Source organism: Pelodiscus sinensis, chromosome 7 (assembly GCF_049634645.1).
Source record: "Pelodiscus sinensis isolate JC-2024 chromosome 7, ASM4963464v1, whole genome shotgun sequence".
Classification (NCBI taxonomy): domain Eukaryota; kingdom Metazoa; phylum Chordata; order Testudines; family Trionychidae; genus Pelodiscus; species Pelodiscus sinensis.
The window spans coordinates 68364775-68385157 of record NC_134717.1 but is presented as its reverse complement, the minus strand read 5'-3'; the positions used below and the strand labels follow the sequence as shown (position 1 = coordinate 68385157).

Below are 20383 nucleotides of genomic sequence, written 5' to 3'. Positions count from 1 at the left end.
CTGTGCTTGCCCAGACTCTTCTCTCCACCGGCCAACAAGATCCACCATCTCCTGTGTACTTCAAGCTAGAGCAAATTTGTGGCATAAAGTCACCATGATCAGCCAAGCTGGTGAGCTCTCTATGCTGATCAAACAGGAAATGGGAATTCAAAAGTTCCCATGGTTTTAACAGGGAAGGGGCTGTTTCTTGTGTACCTGGCTACTGTGCAGTGGAGTTGAAAATGATCCCCAGAGTGGTCACAGTACAGCATTGTGGGACATCTCCTGGAAGCCAATGCGGACAACTTAAATAATGCTGTATCTACACTGACTCTCTGACAACCTGTCAGCATCAAATTAATCCCTCCACCTCTCTTGGGGGTGAAGTAATTAAGCTCATATCAGAGGCTACTTACATCAGTGGAAGGGACCTGGTAGTATAGACGCATACACGATTAGGTTGATATAAGGTGGCATCCACTGACCAAAATTTGTAATGTTGTAGTAGGCTAGTACACCAGGCCTCAGTCCCTGAATTTAGGCTCTTCCTTGTTCCTTGAGGATTGCATTATTCATTCTAGTTTCTCTCTAACTGAAAAATTTGTTCCTCAGAGCTTGTCTGTGTGGGGACATCCAGGGAAATTAATCCAAATTAACAAAAGGTGTGACTATGAAATTACTTAATTAAACCACATTTATCCCCTATATGAAAACGCTCATTCAGAATTAGAAGCTTGTTGGGTTTAATTTAATTTACTTGCTTTAACTTTGAATAACATTGTCCATATAAAAATGTGGTTTAACTAATCCACTTAAAATTCACTCCTTTTGTTAATTTGGATTTATTTTTCTGGATATCCCTGTGTAGACAAACCCTAGTTCTCTTTCACCTCTATTTACATGAGAAGTATTAAATTGGTGCATTTATTATAATCAGAACCCTGTTCTGATTGTGATTATTATAACTCTTCAGTTTAGGAAAATATTTACCAAGTGAAATACTTTAGATCCAGCCAATCCTGTAACTTTTTTAACCTTGCTTTAATAGGAGCTTGTTGACAATCAGTCTGTTCTAGCTCTGCTCTTCAACCCTGAAGAACGATGCCGAATAATTTTTTCCATGATAGTCTTTATTGAACTTTCCAGTGTGAATGGTCTATATGGCATTACTCCCTTCAATATCAGAGTGTATTGAATTATGCAATCAAGGGCACAGCAGCACAGAACTAATTAAAAGAACAAACACAGAATAATTGGACAGTATAATTTATTGTACAGGCTAGAAATGAAGCAACTATGATGCATACCGAACGTCAGAGAGCCTTCAAGGATCAATCTTTTTAGGCCATGTCCATGGTTACAATATTATTGGATATGCTTGAAAAGTTAACTCCCCACCCTGCCTTCTTTTGGGTATCTACTAGTTAAAAGTGGAGGGGACCAGAACGTCTAATTACGCCTCTGGTGCGACTGCTCTTCAGTGATTCCTTTTTCATTTCTGCTTCTTACAAATTTTCATTCCTGACCTGAATCTGGTGGCATCTCCCAATGATAAAACCCTAACACACTCATGTCGATTGCATTTGATAGTGTGTATCTTCAGCAACGCTCCCAATTCTTGTGTCAGATTCCATGTCACATCTCAGACCTCAGGGTGCCTGCAAATCCCTCATTGGCACATTCAACTGCCTGTCAAATGGAAATACAGCTGTGCTCATTGGTTAAGTATTCCCAGTCAAACTTTTGCTGGCTGTATTTTAGATGACACTGTATAATCACAACCACATCAGTGAAAGGAGGCTAAATCTCTCATTCAGCCCTACCTTATTCTTGGAATATGAGTCACTTTGTCTCAACATCCAATCACTTGTTATTGATCGCCTGGTGCCAATCCATATAAAATTGAAAGTTGACTCTGTTACATCATGATTTCTAGTAGCACCAGCCTATATATGCTCGTGTTACCATTTCACTCACCCTTAGGAAATTGATAAGCAGAGAACATATTTTGTTCATACAATAGTGTTCAGCCACAAATGTACTATAAAGGAGGAAAAAGGATATTCTCTCAGTTCCAAACGTATCTGTCAGGTTCAATTTTCAAACAATCCCCGACAACTCCAGACACATGTTTTGCTCACTTACATTTTGTTTTTATGTGCATGTAGTATACTGTTGGGCAGAAAGGTTGAACTATTTCTAAGTGGTAAATTACACAGTAGTAATTCAGATGCTACCAAAAATAGGGTAAAATATTCTGCCTACCACATCTGAATTTTACTGCAGCTGGACTGGCTAATATTGTCAGAAAATGATTAGTGATTTGTAGTGCCTCAACTTTGGAGTGTGAGTTTTGAAACAGCTTTAAGGCATTTGCTTTTCATAAGGTGAATGCTCAGTACTTTATGAAAATTAAGGAATTTTTAAGATGTCTCGATTGTGATATTAAAAAAAACCCCATCAATAGTCACTTCTGAAAATGTTTGCTTTTTCTGTATTCTCAAAGTGATGTATTTTAGAGAAACTGTAGCAGTCCACATCTCTGGAAATATATGTTCACATTTTTTAAACGTAATTATTCTAGAATACAGCACCAGTATTGGACTGGTAATAGCTTTTTATGTTGTTATTACTGAAGTAGCTACCTGGTAAAGAGAAAGTTTGGGTAGTAAAATGGGGTAAAAGTTTTCATTAATGTACTTATAGCATTCATTGATTGTATTCTTGTGCTAACCACCCATGAAAAATAATTTCAAACAAGAGAGCGCTTGTCTAAATTAATGTATTATATTAAAATGTCATTCAGTGATTCTGCAAAGTCTTCATAAATATACACCTTCGTTGAACTGATTATTATCTATATAGCAGACAATGATATTGACTGAAATTTTCAAATCCGTCAATGACAGTTAGGCTCATATTACATAATTTCCTTCAAATTAATGGGATTTATATTACCTTAGATGGCACTAAAATCTCAACCACTGACTTTCTATTTTCTTCTCTCAGGCTATATCTACACTGTAGCCTTCTTCCGCAAAAGCTTATGCAAATGAAGGGCAAAGTGGAATATCACCACGCTTCATTTGCATAATTAATTAGCAGCCACTTTTGCGCAAGAGGCTTTTGCGCTAAAAGGAGCTATGTAGAACTGAAAAAAATGAGGAAAACCAGCTCTTGCACAAAAGAGGGGTTTTGCGCAAAAAGGAGCCATCTACACAATTTACTGAGGGTTGTGGTAGATTCTCCATCACTGACATGTTTTAAAATTAAGATAGGATGTTTTGGATAAGGGAAGTCCTAGGCATTTGCCTGGAAATAGTTAACAGGGCTGGGAGGGGTTCAGTAACCTGAGAGACCCTAGCTGAAGGAGAGTTAGTTTGATCAGCATGCACTGAGGAAGGACAGGACCCAGCTGAGTAGGAGGAGGTAGGGAACTTGTATAAAACCAGGAAGTGAGAGGCAAAGGGGCTGCTCAGTGAAATCCTGCTCTCATTCTTTGGGCTTTGAGAGGGAAAGGAGGCACAGGAGGAGAATAGAAGCCATGGGGTTCTGGCCCTGAAGAAAGGATACACCTAGATGAGTGATGGAGCAGAAACTTGATGGTGACAGGGTGGAAAGCAGACCATGGGTGGTTTGGGCTGGAACAGACTTTGACGGCTAGCTGTAGTGTTCTTGGGCTGGAGCTAGAGTTGTGGGTGGACATAGGTTCCCCTACCAGCCCCTAGGACTGGAGGACTGACCAAGACAAATTATGCAAGTGACACTTGATACTGCAGAAGGGGAAAATGATAGTGATCTGGTCAAAAGACTAAGCCACAAAGCTCTAGCTACTGTGTCATAAAGAGGAAACACTGTAACTTCTCACATATATCAAGGGCTGCAGAGCAATTGACAGAGAGGGGTGTCTGACCAAGTGGTGCTATTCCCCAAACTTCTGCACAAATAGGTGCCCAAGTGGCGAGTAAGAACTCCTTTACAGAAGTATTGGGGTATGTTTCATGGTCTGTCTTACACAGGTCAGACTAGATGACTACAATGGTCTCTTCTGGCCTTCGAATCCATGAATTGACAGTTATTTAGCACTGCTTTGTAGTGCAAGTTTCACGGGCATCAAAGCACTCTATAACCTTAGCCAAACTCACAAATTTGTCTCATTATTTCTTGTTAGTTCTATAGTTGTGTTTGTATACGTGTGTGTATGTACGTATGTGTGTGTGATCCTTCCTTCTTCAGAGGGGTTGTCATGTTTTTAACAGTATAACTCGCCATATCAAGTTAGCAGATGGTGGTTGCACTGTATCCAATGTTTGTCAGTTTAATGATCAGTACCCCCATGACACCGGCTGAAGGAGCATGGCAGCACTAGAGTGGTTCACGTACTTGTAGAGCCAATAAGTATTCCACCTATTGCACATGATGACAGTACGGATTAGTTACTTGGTGCAGGGTTCTGTGACTCTTACTTACAACGATTCAACAGGGAATCCCATGTAAGAGCTAGATCTTAATGTGACCTACGTCGACAGAAAAGCTCATAAAGGGATAATAAATCATCCTTGATGCCCATTCACAGACAGTCCCCACAACTCTGCTACAGAAGTGGGTGGGAGAAATTAGAGATAGATAGAGCACCTAGTACTTAGCTCTTGACATGTAAATTAGCAGAGATGCGAAGCAGGCACAGGCAGTTGTAAATCTGTTACTGGTATTAGCCAGTAGTACATACTTACCTTTCACACTATAAGACATGGTTCCTATACATTGCACTCCTGGAGTGGTGTACAGATGCACTGCGTTATGTTAATTTCCTATTACAGTATAGTGGGTTACATAGTATTGCTCTCTAATACCTGTTCCATGAGAGCATATACACAGTAGGGGGTGAATAGGTAACAAGTAAATGCACACCATGGTCCTGTATCATTATGGGGCAGGACAACTCATATTGTAAGTTAATGCTCAATACGAGGAAAAGTGACAATCTAACCCTACAAATAAATTTGTAAAGAACCAGAACGATTAAAAGAGATATATAGTTCTCACATTCATCCCTTTAACATCAGGTAAAATGTAACTAATTTTTCCTCCAATAAAATCTTATTTTTAAATCTTTTTATTATGAATCAATGAAATGTTCTATAAAATGTTGTGCCATCAGAAGTTTTTGTTACACTCTATAAGCAGGAAGCCAGCAATTATTTAGGAGTTTTAACATAGAGACTTAAATTAATGATGCTTCATAATATGAAATCCACATGATTTCTCTCACTACAAATTTAAAGTCAGAAGGGAAAAATACAACTTTTACATCATGACAAATGATTTACATCAGAGAATATAATATCCTGACAAAACCTAAATTTTACCCAGAAGAAAAGCTACGTCAAGCCAAAGTAATCCCTACCTTATTTGTCCTGACGTGATTCAGTAAAACTCACAAGCACTGTCACTTTGTGCATTTGATTAACCCAAACTGAGGCTGTGTTTTCATCCTCTCCAAAAGAATTATAAGCATGTCCATCATGGTGATGGATAGGGAATTTCTATACAGTTCCCAGGACAGGGGGTATAACAGCCTTAACTTGCTTCTCAACTTGAGTCAAAAACTGCATAACTTTGGAACAAAGAGAAGAATGTGCAAATGGGGGCTCTTTGTCCAAATCATCTCTGGCAATCCAACTGCAGGTTCTAGCATCTATGTCAAAATGCCCAGACACTTGTCACTCCAAGAATCTATGGATGTGGATACATTGGCTTTACACCATCTAAATTAACTGATGTCAATGCATAGAGATAGACTCAATAGACTGCATAGTTTAGCTGAAACCACATATTGGCCCTAAATGCATGAAAAACATTAGCTATTAGCTGTATTATTTGGTCAACGAAGATAGGGGTGAAATCTGATAAAGAAATGACATGTGAAAGCATCTTAGAACACTGGAACAGCTATAACCTAAGGCAAAGACTGTCTTTCATATTACATACCGTATTTTCCGGCGTATAGGGCGACTGGGTGTATAAGACGACCCCCTATCTTTTTAATTAAAAGATAGGGTTTCATCTTATACCCCAGCGCCCCCCGCCTCCTTTGCTCCCGGTGTCCCTGGTCTGCTGTAGATGGTCCCGAGCAGACCAGAGGCGCCGGGAGCAAAGCCGCCAGGAGCGCCTGGGCCCCCCCCCCCGCCGGAGCCCCTCCGCGGCTTTGAAAGCCTCGGGGGAAGCCGGCGGCGGGGCATCCCAGGCGCGCATGGGCTGCCCCCCCTCCGGAGCCCCTCCGCGGCTTTGAAAGCCTCGGGGGAAGCCGGCGGCGGGGCATCCCAGGCGCGCATGGGCTGCCCCCCCTCCGGAGCCCCTCCGCGGCTTTGAAAGCCTCGGGGGAAGCCGGCGGGGGGGCATCCCAGGCGCGCCTGGGCTGCTCCCCCGCCGGAGCCCCTCCGCGCCGCCGCGGAGGGGCTCCGGAGGGGGGGCAGCCCATGCGCGCCTGGGATGCCCCGCCGCCGGCTTCCCCCGAGGCTTTCAAAGCCACGGAGGGGCTCCGGCAGGGGGGCAGCCCATGCGCGCCTGGGATGCCCCCCCGCCGGCTTCCCCCGAGGCTTTGAAAGCCGCGGAGGGGCTCCGGCGGGGGAGCAGCCCAGGCGCGCCTGGGATGCCCCCTCGCCGGCTTCCCCGAGGCTTTCAAAGCCGCGGAGGGGCTCCGGCGGGGGGGCAGCCCATGCGCGCCTGGGATGCCCCCCCGCCGGCTTCCCCCGAGGCTTTGAAAGCCGCGGAGGGGCTCCGGCGGGGGAGCAGCCCAGGCGCGCCTGGGATGCCCCCTCGCCGGCTTCCCCGAGGCTTTCAAAGCCGCGGAGGGGCTCCGGCGGGGGGGCAGCCCATGCGCGCCTGGGATGCCCTGCCGCCGGCTTCCCCCGAGGCTTTCAAAGCCGCGGAGGGACTCCGGCGGCGGGGCATCCGGCGTACAAGACGACCCCCGATTTTTGGGGGATGTTTTTTAACTTCAGAGGTCGTCTTGTACGCCGGCATATACGGTATATAAAGTGACCCTCAAAATGAGTCCACAATCCTGTTAAGCCTATAAACATTACCATAATAAAAACAAGAGAGGGCTCTGTAACGTCTTCCTCTCCAAATCCCTTCAGAAACTGCAAAAACTTAGACCACGTCTCCACTTACCAGAGGATTAACAGTCTGGTGATCAATCTTCCAGGGTTTGATTTAGCAGGGCTAGTAAAGACCCTCTAAATCAAACACTGTGGGTGCCCCTGTCAGTGCTGTGAGGATTAAGGGAAGTTGATCGGAGTGTTTTTTCCATCAACCTCCCACTGTGGGGCCACCCCAGAAAATGGATGCAGAGTATGTCAACTCTAGCTACTCAATCTACATATCTGGAGTTGTGAATCTTGAATTGATTTTCTCTGCCCATGTAGACCTGGCTTAGAATCTCCATAGATTCTTCCCTTACTGTCCCTCCCCCCGCTCCTGCTACCCCATTTACACACTTCCTAATTAAATCCCGATTGCACATGTGCAGGTAATGTTATCCAAATTAAATGTTTTGGTCATTCTGTTTAATGTCTTTGATCGTAAGAACAGCTGTGCCAAGTCAGAACAAAGGTCAATCTAACCCAGTAGCCTTTCTTCTGACTATTGCCAGTGTTAATTGTTTCAGGGGGAATGAAGAGAATGATCAGTCATAGAATGATCCATCTCTTGTTCCATTGAATAATCCAGCTTCTGGCACTCAGAGGCTAAGGACACCCAAAATGAAGTTGCATCCCTGCCCATCTTCGCTAATAACCACAAATGGACGTGTCTTCGCTAATAACCAAAAATGGAAGGTTCTTTTTTTAAACCTTGTTAAAATTTTGACCTTCACAACATCCCCTATCAATGAGTTTCATAGTCTGATGATGCATTATGTGAAAAAATAGATCCACTTACTTATTTTAAACCTACTGCCTATTTATTTTATTGGTGACTCCTCCCACCCACATACAAACCAGTTTTTGTGTTATGTGCTGGAGTAAATAATGCTTCCGTATTCGGTTTCTCCTCCCGTTATGACTTTATAGACCTCTATCATATCCTCTCATTTTCAAGATGAAAAGTCCCAGCCTTTTAAATCTCTCTTCATATGAAACTTATTTCATATTCTTAATCATTTTTGCCTTTCTCTGTACGCTTTTCCAATACTGAAATATATTTTTGATGGAGTGACTAGAACAGCATGCACTATTCAAGATTTGGGTGTACCATGGATTTATATAGCAGTATTATAATATTTTCTGCCATCTTATCTCTCCCCTTCATAAAGATTCCTAACATTCTGTTCACTTTTTTGACTGCCACTGCACAATTGAGCAGATGCTTTCAGAACTCTCCACAGTGCCGCCAACATCTCTTTCTTAGGTGGTAACAGCTAACTTAAACCCCATCATTTTGTAAGTGTAGTTGGCATTATATTTTACAAGATACATTACTTTGCATTTTATCAAGAGTGAATGTCAACTACCAGTTTGTTACCCAGTCACCCAGTTTTTGTGAGCTATCTCTGCAAGATTTGTTCTAAGAGGAGAAGAACTCTGGGAATGTCAGGTTCTGGAGTTGGTCACAAAGAATGGTAAATCCTCTACTGATCTGTGGATCACAATCCCAGTGAGATGTGAACAATCCAATTTCACATTAGGTATATTTGTCAAAACATTCATCCAGCTCTAGCTTCTTTATATTGTAACAAATCTTGAGCCACCTGGAACCCCAAAGTAGTCTCTTAGATAATAGTAGTCCATCATGCTCTAATCAAGTAATTAAAAAAAACTGGTGTAACAAACAGCATCCCTTTTGAAAAATCTTGAAAGGGATCAACCTCTTAAGCCAGTAATTTTCTTTAATTGGGGAGAAAATGTGTGTGTCAGGGACTTTTTGAATATCAAATTGCACTCTTAGGAGGATGGTGTTAGATTTACTTGTTTGTTTTTAAATGTTACCTACTTACAAGTTTTGTACAGTTTTACATATGAAATTTAATAGCCCTCTAAGTACATTTGACTGCAGTCTTGAAACTCAATCCATGGTGCTCAAAACGTGACGAGATAGTAGGTGACATTTTGATGCTCAGTGTCACTTTTGATTTTGGGATTTGCTTGAACATGAAACTGAAGAGGTGCAAGCCCATTTTATGGAAACCTAAGAGGTTTCCCTAGTAGCTTGCAAATCTGAGCCTCAGTTGTACACAGTTCTAGTTATCAACTTACAAAAAAAAGTGATCTTAATAGAAATAATGTAAAACACTTGACCACAGTGTGGTAAACAGCAATGATATAATTCTTTCAAACTGATTTAGTGTAAGACTAATGAATGGCTGCAGCATTTCTGGCATTTGAGTTCAGAAGAGCTCACCAATTAATTAGTTTGTGATCTCATGCTCTCATTGAATCTTGAGTCCCTGCGTACAGTCCCATCTGAATTAGAATATTATCTGTGGTCAAAGACTGTAGGCTGCTCTTATGTGGCCCAGGATGAAAGCACAGCTGGCTTATCAGAACTTTTAAAAGCCTAGTGATTCATTTCTAGATCTTGAAGAAAATAAGTCTCAGCCTCCCTGATAAGAAAATCAATTAGGATGCATAAGGAAACAGATATGCACAGTCTATTGACTCGTTAGAGACTGAAATTGTCCTGTATGAAAATGAGCAGTGTGAGTGTGATCAGTTTCAGGTGACAAGCCAATAAAAACTTTTTTTCAGGACAGACAAAACAATCACTAATTTTAATTTACTACAGATAACTGAGGCACACAGTTTTCAGACCTATGTTTCTTCAGAATGACCCTCAGGTGCATCAGTCCTTGGGGTTTGCTGCAGGAAACATAAAGGAGAGCTTTAAACAACGGATTTGATTTCAGTATTATAAATTAGCTCCTCCATTTGCCACATGAAAAAGTTGAGTTATCAAAAGAGTATACACACACCATCTTTGTGCAAAACTGTCTAAGGTGCCCCTATTGATGGCCACAGTGCAGGCTGGTAGAAGCCTGCACTAGAATGCTACTTCCTCGCCAATGCGGGTGGATGGGATACCGGTAAAGTCAAGGTTCTATCCTCCTCAAGGTTGCTGACAAGAGCTGATAAGTCATTGCAGAGAATTAAACTGTTACAGTGACAATACCACCAAAGAATGCTTTTTCCCTTGGTACAGGAGGTTAATGCATTGAATAAAATTCTGGTGCTTGGTTTGTACTTGAGTAGCACAACTAGCTTCTGAGCCTTGCTCAGACCATCAGAGATAATTACGATCCAGAGAGACAGGACAAACAAAGGAGGCAGTGTTGTACTTGCTATACAACCAGAGGATTGAGCTACACAGGTTGACTCACTTGGCCAGATTCCTACAGGAAGTCTGTAACAAAGCTAGAAATTGAACCCAGATCTCCTAAGCCTTAACCATATAGCTATACTCGGTCACATTTCTAGCCCTGTGATTTATTGTTTATTTTGACAACAGACACATCTTCTTGAAATTCACCACCAATTCAGCATATAGAAAGAGTGTTGTAAACAGAGTTTTGCTGAGGGAGGTCAAGAGGAAAGTTTCACTGAAGCATATTGTTGTGGCTCACAATGATACCAGATACTGATTTACTTGAAGTGTCTCCGGTATACATTAGATATTGTGAAATCATATTATATCTCACCAAATGAAGAATAGATATCATTAACATCCAAGATGAGTAAATTTCTTCTGTGCTACAGAGAACAAAAATTGGTAATATTAAAAATAACAATTCTATCTCAAATTGTCTCATCACTACCACTCTTGAACACCTGACCTTCAGGAAACCTTCAGAAGAGAGAGTATTTTCATCTTTCCGTGCCTTTGCCAGCTAGTCAATGTAAAATTATAGTTATGTTTAGGGACCCATTTTAATTAACATATAGAACACAGATTAGTATGGATACAGCAAATCCATTATTAGTTACTAAAATTTTAGTTTCTATATTAAAAAGTGAAGTATGAAACACTCAATTAGAAATAAAGCTATGGTATCCTTCAAACTGAATGTGTGAATTAATCCAATACAAAAAAGAGAACTTGCAGATTGGCTGCCAGTCCTACTCTGGGAGTTGCCAATACTCTCTAAAATGGTTGCAAGATACAAAATGCCCCCCACCCTTGCTATACACGGAATGGCAATGGGAAGTATCTCTGCTTTTGCTGTTGATGGGCAGTTCCATTCTTATTTTGCTTAATCCTTTTTACTAAATTGTGTCTAGTATAAGGTCTGCTACCTACTCTACAGCCTGAGCCTGTACCCTCTATATTAATACCTAGTAAGAAGATCTTGAATGAGATTGTGACTCTCTGGTTTTCTACAGCCTTTATCTGGAACAGATTATTTCCTTCCCATGCATTGGCCACAGTCTTTTAGAAGCAGAGCACAAGTTCCACCCACTTAGTCTTATGTCATTTCCAGTTTTACTACTGCTTTCTGTGAAACAGAACTGCTATCATAGCACTACAAGTGTTGCTACTTAGATCCCACCAAAGGCATCTGGTACAGTCTCAGCAAAGCCTTTGGAAATACAAACACATTTAAGCTCTCGAAATCTTACAGACAGGCTAATATATATCCATATAAGGTAAGTCTACACTATAGAGTTTACAGAAAAAACACAGTTTTTCTGTAAATAATTCAATTACATTCACACTACAATCGTTTTCTTCCGAAAGAAAATCGAAAGAACAGAGGGGTGTTTCCAACATTGGTAATCCTCATTCTATGAGGAAGAAGCCTTTTTCCAAGGCTGTGTCTAGACTACACTGTATTTTCGAAAGAGGCTATGCAAATTCCTGTGTATCTCACTTTCGAAAACGGATCTTTTGAGCGTGAAAGTAGTCTGGACGCGGTTTTTTCCAGAAACCCCCGTTTTTTGAAAACTGCTCTTCCTTAAAAAATGAGGTTTACTTGGTTTTTCGAAAAAGAGAGGGGGTTCTGAAAAAAATGCAGCCAGACTACTTTCACTTTCAAAAGACCCACTTTCTAAAGTGAGATCGGACGAAAAATTTGCATAGCCTCTTTCGCAAATATAGCATAGTCTAGACGTACCCCAAAAGAGCTCTTTCAGAAAAAGGTATGCGTGGATGGGGAAGTGGGAATTCTTTCAAAAGAAGAGGAAAGAGGAAAAAGCACAGGTGCCCTGGTGGCCATTCCGTCCATACTAATCACAGCTGAAATGTGAGATAGCATCTATTCAGTGTGGACGCTATCTTTCAAAAAAGCAGATTGCTTTTTCGATGCACTTTTACAGTGTGGACTCTCTCTTTTGGAAGAAGTTTTTCTGGAAGATGTCTTCTAGAAAAGCTTCTTCCAAAAGAAGCCTGCAATCTAGACAAAGCCATGTAGTGTGTATGTCCCAATTCTAAGAACTGGAAATGCGGATCACTTATTCTCCATAAATTACCATTCAATTGGGCAATACTGTAATTAATCTGCTGCTTATAAATAACTGTTAATGTGGTGTCAAAATCTTGTTTTCTCCTTTTAGATGTCCAAGTGGATCATGAAACATTTTGAATCTGTAAGTAGCAGTGGGTGATTAATCGCTATTTTTGTACTACTGTAAACGCTACTTCTGTAATCGCTATTTTTTTGTCTGTGATAAATTAATTATTATAATCAACCATACCTTGAGTAGTAATATGAATCATATCGCAGCAAATCCATCTGTACCTAACATGGAAAAAGTATGTGCAAACAAAATAAGACCTGCCACAGAACAGACTACTTATTGCTCAGTGCAATGACCATAGAAAATAAATTTCAAGGTCATCTGCTAAATTAAGAGCCGGCAGTTATGTTTGGCACGTTTAACAGACAGCTTATTTCCCCAGCTTTTTTCTCCACCATTTTTGCTTTTTTGTTTTTCAAAACTTTCACAGCGGTGTGCTTCAATTTAATTATTAATTTCTGCAAACCAGACAGAAACCAGTGATCAAGAATCCAAGCAAAAATAATCTGCCACCATATGTAAACAATTGGCCCATGATAAAGAACTCTTTCTCTCATAGGACTGGTCAGATGAACTTCAGCAGAACCCAGTTTACAGATAACAATTCCCATCGCTCAGAAGAAAAGATTGCACACAAGGTTTCAAAGGAGGATGGGCTGAATGATTAGCAATTATCTTTGAGAATTTATGGAGGACAGGTGAAGATCCGGAGGAGTGAAAAAAGTTCCAGTACCTTGGGTTTAAAAAGGAGAACAAAGAGGACACAAGGCATTATAGGCAAGTCAGCCTAATTCTGACATCTGGAAAGATACTGGAACAAATAATGAAACAATTTGTAAGCATCAAGAAAATAATGTGATAAGGAACAGTCAGCATGGATGGTCAAGAACAAATCATGTTAAACCAAACTAATTTCCTTCTTAGACAGGGTACTGACCTGGAGGATAGCATGGAAGCAGTAAAAGGGATATATCTGCTTTTGACCCAGTCCTAAATGATGTTTTCATAAACAAACTAGTAAACACTCTGGATTATGCTTTCAAATGTGATTTGACCCTCTCTGGGATGTGTTACTCTGGACACCCCCCTCAAAGCCACAACATAGTCAACTAAGCCCTTGATTTTTCTCTCTCACACAAAAGTAAATTAAGAGCATCTCTGTTGAAGCGAATGGTCTTACACTGTGTAGAGTAGGTTCAGAATATGGCCACCGTAAAAGCTGTACTTGTTATCTGTAATATATACCGTGTTTTACTCCATGTCTTCTTTATCTGGCAGTTCACCAAATCAAGTGTGCAAGCTTGAGCTGCTAACAAATGGACCACAATTATTTCTAAACTTTCCTGAGGTGAAACCCCTCAGGGAAGATATGATGGCCTGTCCGTTCCATGGCTCTGCACCAGAGTGCATCCTAAAAAAATCTCTCCTCCGCTTCGTAACTGGTATGCCAATGACATACTCTCCTGAATTATTAACAGTCAATCTTAAACAATGAATCTGACAGACATTGCAAAGCTAAGTGGTAGATGACATACACATACTGTAAAACCAGAGATTATACTGCACCAGCTTATGTTCAATAGCACATAAGACACTGTTAAGACAAGTTATTATATTCAGGAATATATCACACAGTGCTTATAGAGTCAAATGTACCATTTTGAACACATTTTCATAAAAACATTTATCTGCTCTTCAAAAGAGCAGTCGTATCCTCCATCTGAACCTCATTATGCTTGCTGACTATATAACTTCAAGCTTCTCCTGGAGAAAAAAATGTACCGGATTTCAGATAACTTTGCTCTGCATCTAGTTTTTTGTTGCCATGTTTGGCCACTCTTGTTCACTATGCCCACGTCTACACGCGGCAGTAAAACGGGATTCCGAATTAAAGCCCTAAATCAAATTAGCTGTTATTCCTCCTGCAATGAGGTTTACCAGCTAATTCGATTTAGGGCTTTAATTCAGAATCCCGTTTCACTGCCACATGTAGACGTGGGCAGTTACTTCGGGCTAGTCAATTTCCAAAATGGCAACCGGCCGGGAACATGCTAATGAAGTGCGGGATATTTAAATCCCGCACTTCATTTGCAATTTCAGATGCCCTCATTAGCCTCCCTAGATCGAACTAGGGGGCTAGTGTAGACATACCCTACATTATAGAAGTTTCTTTAGGAGTTTCCTTGGTAACTATGGACCCGGTTCTGCCATCCCTAATCAGGTGGAATAGAACATGGCAGCATCTGTAGTTCCCCTGTTCATGGAGCAAGGAAGTGCTCAACAAATGGAGTGGTGGCAAATCAGAATATAAAAATCACTGTATTTTAAAATATACTCTGTTAATATGCATTGCTACATTACCTGGGTTGTAAACTTTCAGGGACAGAGACAATTTTTTGCCCTACATTTCTATAGTTTCGAACACAATGGGGCCCTCATCTGTTGTTGGCCTCTTTGGAGTACCATCACAATTCAAATAATAAAAAATAATAATTTCCAAGACTCTCAGGTTAACCCCAATGACCAATACATTTGCTCTTCTTCCTATGCTTAGGAGCCAACCATTATCTGTGAAAACATTTTGTGCTGTTGCTCAGATCACAGTTACCAAAATGCTAAAGGTCTTTACTTTCACAGTTCTGCAGCTAACTTTGATCTTCTTTACTTTGCCTCCTGGTGACACTAAATCTTCAGGAAAAAAATAACATTTTGCACTTTTGAATATTTCTCTGAACTTGAATTATTCTTCAGGCAATAAAGGAGCTAACAGTGAATGTCTTCCAGAAGTGCATGGAAACATTCTGTATATTGGTGAAGTTGAGGACTTCACACAGTCCTGGATTCCCTTAGGACCTACTGGGCGCATTACACGAGTTGCACTTTCCTTGGACAGCTGGGAAGGAAGGATTTTTTCCCTGTATTGCCACATTGTTCTAAGGTAGTGGTTTTGTGTTTGTTTGTTTTTTGGGGGGGTGGTGGTTTTGTTTTGGAGATTTTTTATTTTGTTTTTATTTGGCTTGGGTTGGTTATTTTTTGTTTTTGGGGGGTTTTTTTTGCCTTCCCCACAGTGGGTCTTGGACATGTGGGGGTAGCAGAAGAGGGTTATAATATTGCAGCATAGTAAGGCTATGTCTAGACTACATTCCTCTGTCGAAAGAGGAATGCAAATGAAGAAAATCGAAAGTGCAAATGAAGCAGAGATTTAAATATCCCACACTTCATTTGCATATTTGTGTCTGATTGGTGTTTCGAAAAAGGGTTTTTCGAAAGTGAAACTGCAGTCTAGATGGGGTTCTTTTGGGAAAAAAAAAAACTTTTGAAAGAACCCGTACTCATTTTTTTCAGGAGTACGGGTTCTTTTGAAATGGTTTTTTTTTTTCTAAAGAAGGGCTGAGATCAGATTAGGGATTATGTGGATTTTGTTAAGGAAATGATAACCTGTATTGTGTGACCTATTACTGGGTACTCCCAGATATGAATCTTCAAAACTTTGGTTCTAACCTTTAAATCTATATGTCTAGCACGTAACCTTGGAAAATTGTTCCAAGAACAACAATTGCAAAGATTCAAAAATGGAAAGGAATTTAATCATTTATTAAATAACAGGTCTAGGACTACTTTTTAGGCACAGGAATACTAGTATAATGTACTGGCCATGGCTCCTAGTGGCAACTCTTCACTTTCTACCATAGAGTAAAACAGCACCGAATGAATGAAACAAATAATACTGGTAAAATGGACAATTTTGCTAGGATAAATGTATACACACTAGAAGCTCTGCCACAACAGTTGGTCAGGAATCCTGCCTCTACACATCTGAGACCAACATAGCTGTGCTGGCAGAAATCTGTGTTGTGTAGATGAGGCCTCACTCAACGGATATTGCTATCAGGCATTCTTCCAAGGTGCAAGGATAAGAGAATGTAACTATACACCATGGCTATGTCTAGACTGGCATGATTTTCTGCAAATGCTTTTAATGGTCTAGATTGGCACGGACAGTTTTGGGCAAAAGCACTTTTTGCGGAAAAGCGTCCGTGCCAATCTAGACGTGGTTTTGCGCAAGAAAGCCCCAATCGCCATTTTCGCCATCGGGTGTTTTTTGCGCAAAACGGTTCTCAGTTGTCTACACTGGCCGTCTTGAGCAAAAGCATTTGCACAAGGGGGCTTTTTCCGAAATGGGAGCGTCATTGTATTTGCGGAAGAACACTGACAATCTTACATTAGATCATCAGTGTTCTTGCGCAAATTCAAATTGGCCAGTGTAGACAGCTGGCAAGTTTTTGCGCAAAAGCGGAAAAACTTGTCAATCTAGATGCAGCAAAAGCACTTTTTGCGGAAAAGCGTCCGTGCCAATCTAGACGCAGTTTTGCGCAAGAAAGCCCCAATCGCCATTTTCGCCATCGGGTGGTTTTTGCGCAAAACGGTTCTCAGTTGTCTACACTGGCCGTCTTGAGCAAAAGCATTTGCACAAGGGGGCTTTTTCCGAAATGGGAGCGTCATTGTATTTGCGGAAGAACACTGACAATCTTACATTAGATCATCAGTGTTCTTGCGCAAATTCAAATTGGCCAGTGTAGACAGCTGGCAAGTTTTTGCGCAAAAGCGGAAAAACTTGTCAATCTAGATGCAGCCCATCTGACAAAGGAAAAACAATTCTGGAGGCAAACCAAAGATTTTTTTTGTTCTCATATACAGACAAGAAGGTTCACCACTAGAAAGGGAAAAGTCCCTCAAGACTGCAGAGTAGCACCGTCCAGTCAGATGATGATTGTGTGTGCTTTAGAGAACAAGAATTCGCACCTCAAAGACTGAGAACTGAAGAAAAGGCTGGATCCTTCTCACCCATTGAAATGTAAAACTGAGAAAGTAACATGTTAGTTATTAAGAGAACAACATTATATTTTGTGTAATTACAATTTAATGTGCACCCTTAAGTTGGACCAGCTTGAACCTTGGTATTAGTTCTAATAAATTTCCCTGTTCCAATTCAACAACTAGTAGAATCCTTCATGCTGGTGTAACCTGTTGTAAAGTTGCCCACTGTCTTTTTAATAAGCTAGAATAATAAAAGTAAATTAAGTATGGTTTTTAAAATTTAATTAAACATTCTTCTCTCAATTCTGCTCAGTTACACTAGTTCCAAAGTGACACTCTGCTGCAGAAAGCCAATGTCTCTTCTTGTAATTTCTGAACATAATGTGGGGGGGTTGCAACTCTTCTGAGTCCTCACCAGATTCAATTTCAAGTTACTTATCAAGTCCTTCCCCTGGTTGTAGCACAAGTGGTGGCCTCTCGTTTGTTTTGTTTAAAGATTCTTTTCTCTCTCTCCCTGAAGAGAGAGTGCAAATCAAAACAACACAGGTTATCATGGGATAATAAAATAACAAAGTTTGTCTGTTTCTAGGCAGCCTTTTGGGGTCACCGCATTGGGGCTCGGCTTACTAGCTGTTGTCTCTAATTAAGACCTACTTCCATATTCTTGGAGCATCCTGCTTTATAACTAGTCTGTGCACTTATAGGGACAGAGAGGCCTGTGACTACCTCTTGGCTGATCTATCTCTGTGGTCAGCAGTCTCTGAAATACAGCTCCCTTCTTCCTTCTCACCATCCCTTCCTCTGGCAGATTTTTCTCTTCAAAGATTCCCCTCCTTTCATCAGGACAAATCTTACAAGTGCATCTGAAGAGCTTAGTAGTCTCCTCTCAGAGGCTGTGTTTAGACTACATGCCTCTGTCGGCAGAGGCATGTAGATTAGACACATAGGCAAAGGCAAATGAAGCCGCGATTTAAATGATCGCGGCTTCATTTACATTTACATGGCTGCCGCGCTGAGCCGACAAACTGCTGATCAGCTGTTTGTCAGCTCGCGCGCTAGTCTGGACGTTCCCCCTGTCTTCATCAAAGCCCTTTGTCGGCAGCCCCGTTATTCCTCATGGAATGAGGTTTACCGCGGCTGCCAACAAAGGGCTTTGATGTCGACAGGCTGGAATGTCCAGACTAGCGCGTGAGCTGACAAACAGCTGATCAGCTGTTTGTCGGCTCAGCGCGGCAGCCATGTAAATGTAAATGAAGCTGCGATCATTTAAATCGCGGCTTCATTTGCCTTTGCCAAAAAAAAAATCTACATGCTTCTGCCGACAGAGGCATGTAGTTTAGACGTACCCAGAGTGAATATTGGCTACGTCTACACTGGCAGCTTCTTGTGGAAGAACAGCCGTTCTTCCGCAAAATCTTGCCGGCTGTCTACACTGCACGAGCGTTCTTCCAGAAGTAAATTTACAGAAGAGCGTTGTAATACAGGGCTTCTTCCAGAAGAGTTATTCCTCTCCCCACAAGGAATAAGCCCTCTTGCACAAGAGCTCTTCCACAAGAGGGCAGTGTAGACAGGCAACACGTATTTCTTGCGCAAGAAGTCCCTCTGGTGAAAATGGCCATCAGAGATTTCTTGCAGAAGAGAGCGTCTACGCTGGCATGTATGGTCTTGCACAAAAGCACATACCAGTGTAGACGCTCTTTTGTGGAAGAGTTCTTGCACAAGAAGCTGCCAGTGTAGATTTAGCCAACGTGTCTCTTCAAATACTGTTCCCCTCAAATTGGAAAGTCAACCTTGAGGCAGGCTATTTCCACTGCCATCTTTTCCTCCTGGTGTCTTTCATTATTTGACTCCAGTATAGGAGGTATAATCTGTAATCAAGGAGAAGGGGCTATGAGGGAATCCATGGACACTTTGATTGCTAGTGGCTCCATTTCAGTCCTTGAGTAGGCCTCTTCTTTAGGGACTAGCATACTACTCAGATAAAGGATTGGATTTTTTTCGCCTCTGATGTCATGGGCACCCGGTGCTCAGTCAAACATCTGAGGTGTCTGTGAGCAGTATGAATTCATAGGAAAAATCTGGGCTGGCTCCTAGCATAGTCCTGCTTTTCAGTTCATGAAAAGCTTCCTTGCATTTCTCATTCCACTGAATATGCTTTTAGGGACTTGGCCTTCACAAGTCAGTATAATTTGTCCACAAGGGAAATGAAATTAGTCCCTTGGTCTGTAAGTTTTTTGTGTTTCCCTCCACATGTGAAGAGCTGCAAGAGCTCTGAGGGTGGTATTGGTGACGCTTTTGCAAAATAATGAGGAACAGTCTCCAAGTACCTGGTTGCATAGTCCATGATTAAGGCTGATTTAGTCATGGGTATTTTTAGTAAAAATCATGACCAGGTCATGGGCAGTAAACAAAAATTCATGGTATGTGACCTGTTCACAATCTTATCATGTCCCTGACTATAACTAGGGTAGGCAACTTGAGGGTAGTGCTGGGGGGGTGGGGGGTGTTGTTTGCCATGGGTGCTAAGTTAGACTTTGTACTTGGCTCTTGGGAAGTGGAAACTTCTAATTCCTAGCTCCACATGCTGCCTCTGCTCTACCCTAAGCCCCAGTTTTGTAGCTACCATTGGCTGGGAGCTATGGCCAATGGGAGCTATGGGAGCAGTGCTTGTGGACAGAGATAGTATTTGGAGCTATGAGCTAAGTCAGGGGTGTTTCTGTCATCCTTCCAGGGAACACCTCCATTCCTGAACCCCCTCAAAAAAACCCTGTTGCTGCTATATGGGGGGTAGAGGAGGATGAAACTGCCCCATCAGCAGTCTGCGCAATTAGTCCGGGGTGGCCGTAGCTGCTTTCTTGAAGGTATCTCAATCACAGGGGCTGCGTCTGGATTGGCATGATTTTCCGGAAATGCTTTTAACGGAAAAGTTTTTCTGTTAAAAGCATTTTCGGCAAAGAGCGTCTAGATTGGCACGGACGCTTTTCCGCAAAAAAGCCCCAATCGCCATTTTCACAAATGGGGCTTTTTTGCGGAAAACAAATCTGAGCTGTCGACACTGGCCCTTTTGCGCAAAA

The 20383-nt window shown here is 41.6% G+C and overlaps 1 long non-coding RNA gene across 1 annotated transcript in view; it reads left to right on the top strand.

Annotated features, from left to right (window-relative positions):
* LOC142830318 (uncharacterized) overlaps window positions 1-17534 on the top strand; it is a 54702-nt gene extending 37168 nt beyond the window's left edge. The window contains exons 2-3 of the long non-coding RNA XR_012905486.1: window positions 12528-12560; window positions 17190-17534. This is a non-coding gene — a long non-coding RNA (uncharacterized LOC142830318). The remainder of the gene's footprint in view (window positions 1-12527; window positions 12561-17189) is intronic.
* Window positions 17535-20383: the final 2849 nt, after the last annotated feature.